A 4681-nucleotide genomic window follows, 5' to 3' on the forward strand; every position below is an offset into this window, starting at 1 on the left:
TTAGTATGGGCTTTAGAAACATCATGTTCTGTATTTTTCTCCCAGAGAAGTTGGCCTGATAGTTTTATTCCTGCCACTTGATAACCATAGTGTTATCAAACCTATCCTCCATTCCTGAGACACTTTGGCATGTTTCTCTACTATGACTCTTAAATGCTGACCTGTCAAACAATCCTTATATCCTGTATTGTTCTGTAAAAAGAAAAGATTATTTTTCGTTCCAGTAATCTGGAAGTGAAACTATTTCTTCCTTTGGGAGACACTGAAGAGGGAGGGAAACTGTTCCCTTTACTGAAGCTGTGTTCCCTTTAAGATTTCCTTTATTGTGTCTCCTGTTTTATCTGAGAGATCAGGATCTCCCAGGCTCCAAGGAGTCTAGAGAAGGCTCTTCTTCCCAAGATGAGAGAAGCAATACTATTCAAGGGCAAATCAACTCTCATAGATCTTTTGGAAATTCTAAATTCTCATTCGGTTGAGAAATCCTGGCCCGATCAGCTCAGGCTGTCCCAGCCCCCTCTCTCCCCCCAAGATACCCATATAACAAGCTTCCTTCAGCTAAACTCCTTGCAAAAGGCCCAAGCATTTGCCTAGGACTCTTCTGCTTACTGAGAAAGTATTCTCAGTGCCAAATTCCATTTCCCCAATAGGACTCTGCCACTATAGAAGTTGGTCTCTTAGGAAACTAGTTCCTATCCAACAATAAACTTTCATTTTGCAATTAACAATTCAGGAATAAGTGAATTCTTTCACTGAGGCCAATTAAAAGGGCATTTTTAACAACTTATTGCCACTAACCTCATCACCACCAGGAATTGAGGGGATTCAAACCTCATCAACATAATGAGTTTTCTTAGATGATTGTTCAATAGATTAAAAATGTGGTTCTATTAATTTGGGCACTCCATTGTTATTTTTGTTCTTACTTTCTGTGCCTATTTTTATTTTCTTCATATTTAAAAATCCCAACAGATTATACTACCTACAATTGGCTTTTTAGGGAACACAATATGAAAAAATCAAATTTTAACTTGGAATGTTGCAATTTTTCAGTTTATACCTATACTTTCAGTATTATTTGGAATTTCTTGAAAAATCCACCATCAGTGACACAGTACATTTGAGTGGAAAATGAATAGTGTCACAAATCAGACTAACCATAAATGTTTGCTTGCTAGATTCATTTCAGCAGAACAGCCACTTGAGTAGTTTTTCCATTTTTAAACAAAGTTTTATTGCATTTTAAATTGTAGTGTTAGTTCCCTGAGTTGCATACAAACAGGCTGGGTCAACCCCTGGTCTAGACAATAAATCAAGTCTTGTTTTGTGGCATTTACCAGTAAATATTTCCACTAAAGTGGATTTCAATCTACCAATGAAGGCAAAATTGAGAAAAGATGCATAGTAACATTATCATCTAGTATTTACACTATGCAAGTACAGTGAACATGATGCTGTTTGAGTGGTCTAGATCTAGAGATGAGTGGCTATAAGAGAGTTGTTAAGAATCCCCTTTAAATGAGCCGCAGGTTTTAGGAGTAAAAGAATTCACTCATTCCTGAAATATTAGTTGCAAAATGAAAGTTTATTGTTAAATAGAAATCACTTTACCAAAAGACTGACTTTTATAGTGGCAGATCTATTGGAAAATGGAATTTTGCACTGAGAATGCAGTTCTCAGTGGACAGAAGGTCCTGGCAGTAAAGGGAGCTACCAAGGTCCATCTGCAAAGGACTTTAGTTGATTGGAAGCTATTATATTGGGTGTCTTGGTGGGGGGGTGAGACAGCCCGAGCAGAACAGATCAGACTGGGTTGGGGCTGGGATAGCCATGATCTCTTATTGGAATTAACACTTCAAAGGATTCAAAAAATCCTTGACCAGGATTTGTAATTGAATCAAAGGCTCTGGCATCTTGGAAAGATAACTTATCTAGGGAGGCTATGCCTCAGCCTGGAGGGACTGAGAATCTGAAAGGGATCACAGATCAATGGGAAATAATTTCTTAAAGGGATCACAACCTACTTCAGACATAAATCACTTCGAGAATATAGATAATAGTAAAACTAGGAAGTGATTTGATTATCTTTATTTTAATATAATTTACTTAATTATAAATTTAAGTTTAAATAATGACTGTATTTAAGAAATGGCTCAGAGGCAGCTAAGTGGTGCAGTGGATAGAGCAGCAGCTCTGAAGTCAGAAGGACCTGAGTTCAAATCTGATCTCAGACACTTAACACTTCCTAGCTGTGTGACCCTGGGCAAGTCACTAAACCCCAATTGCCTCAGGAAAAAAAGAAGTGATAGCTCACAAAAATCCTTTAAAATTTAACTGGCTCCAGCATAGACACTGCTTTTAGTCCATCTAATAGTTATGAAAAGGAAGTCTACTTAGTCTTAGTAAAGAGAAAATATTTAACAAGAATTCAGTGTTGGTTCAGTTGGGTATGGATTCCCTATCTCTTAAATTGTCCATGCTCAGAGACCAGTGCTGGAGGGAAAGCTCTTCCCTGACTTTTTTTTTTTTTTTTTTTTTTTTTTTTTTTTACTTAAGACACAAGCAAATTATTATATCAGTAGTCCAAGCCTTAACTTTTTGAAACAAAGGCAGTTTCAATACTTCTTAAGGAAAGTATACCTTTAGGGCAGTGGTTAAATAATTGTGATCTTGGGATACAAGAATCTTTTGGAAGAAGACAATGAAAAACCAAAACAGAGACAGCAGACCAGTAAAAAAAAAAAAAAAAAAAAAACCTAAAACAAATAAACAAAGAAGTGCTATACCCCTATGATGGAGTGACAGAATGAGGGGAACCAGAAATTTCAGGTTTCATTCACCTCCCCCCTTCAGAAAGCACCAAGCCCAGAATCATGCTGCTAAATCTTTGTACTTCATGCTGTCATTGATGGGGCCTGAGTCCTCTTCTCTGTTGGCCAAGTCCTGCCAGCTGCCACTATTGAGGCAAGTCCCTTGTGCTGGGGCTCCTCAGTGACTCCTAGATCTCTATATCTAATCTCATCTCTCTATAATTTCACATAACCCACTGCCTTTTGAATATCTTGAAAGTTAAAAGAGTGATGATGAGCAAAAACAGCACCTGGGATACCACATGGATTACGGCCCTTCTCACATGGAATCAGGATCATCAAGATCACTAAGAGGTGCAATACCCAGAATTGCCACACTTGGTTGATTGTTCCCTGCCATTGTCCTCCATCTCTTCCCCCTTTTCCGGCTAAAGTCTGTGATACAGCCACATTTATGGAAGCCTCTACTTCCTTTGCTCTTACCCCTTCTTAATTCTCTGCTGTCTACTTCTGACAGCATGATTCAACTGAAACCTCTCTCTGGTTACCAATGGTCCATTGAAACTGCCAATTTTAATCCACCCTCATCCTTTTTGACTTTTGTGACCTCTGAAATGGCTGCTTATCCAATTCTTCTTCATACTCTCTTGTCTAGGGATTTGAGACCCTGCTCTTTTCTGGTACTTCCCTTCTCTGACTGCTTCTTCTCAGTTGTCTTTGCAGGATCTTCATCCAGGCAATATCCAATAACTATTGCTATCCTCTTCAAGTTCTGTCCTGGGCCCTCCCCTCTCTATACTGTTTCACTTAATGGTTGCATTATCTCGCATGGGTTCAATTGTCATTTCTATGAAAATAATTCTGATTTGTTGATCCAGTCCTAATCTCATGCCTCCTAACATTTTATTCAGAACCTTGAGTTCTAACATTAAAGAATAATATCATGCCATGAGCAAAAAAAGGTTTGGAAACCCTGCCCTAATCTCAGTTTAGCAATCATCACTTTCAGAGTTCTCATCAGGACCCTCTGCTGTAAACGTGCTAGGAAAGGGGCTTTCCCGGGAGCACAGAAATGTCTCCTACCTACCACACCCTGCTATTTACCCACTTGCCCCTAGATTCCAGAGTCTGGATTCCAGTTCTTGGCATCCACTGGTTCCATTAACATGGCATGTTTAAAAATTAAATGTCAGTAAAGGATGAAAGCCATGGTGAGTGGGGAAGTGAGGGCTGCGGAGACCCGGACAGGAGATGTGACCCTGGACAGACCCTTTCTGCCCTCAGCAGTCCCCAGAGTTAGAAAGGATCTGGATGACGGACTGACTGGTGGCAGGGTAGTGGATAGCGGTGGAAAGCCCAGGGGGCAGGGGCTGCCTTAGCAGTGGGAGGGGTCCCACATTAAAGCCCTTTCAGTCACACACCCGGATCCGGGTTCACTAGCACAGGTGGTTCCCAAAGGGGCAGTTGCAGATAGGGTGACCAGCTGTGAGGTCCAAGTGGGAGCCGGGCTCACTGCCAGCTGAGAGGGGCGCCCGAGGGCCTGTGCCCCAGGGATGAACAAGGTGCCCGCGGCACAGAGGACTCTTCCCCGTGGGCAGCCTTCTGCACGCGACCCCGCGCCCCTCTGCCACTGCTCGTGAGCGGCTAGCAGCTTCCAGGACAAAGTGTGCCCGGCATGAATGTCTGCCCGGCCTCTGGACAAGCGTTATCCCATCGAGGGATATGCTGCCAGGATCGTCCCTACTCTACAGGCGAGGAAAGTTCGGGAAGTGAGGGTCACCCGGGTATAAGGGTCTGAGGCTGGATTTGGGCCAAAAAGCAGCCAAGGAGCCACCCCTGGGGGTGCTGAAGGCAAGGGGGGCCCCGGGCGGGAG

Source organism: Sarcophilus harrisii, chromosome 2, assembly GCF_902635505.1.
Source record: "Sarcophilus harrisii chromosome 2, mSarHar1.11, whole genome shotgun sequence".
Lineage (NCBI taxonomy): Eukaryota > Metazoa > Chordata > Mammalia > Dasyuromorphia > Dasyuridae > Sarcophilus > Sarcophilus harrisii.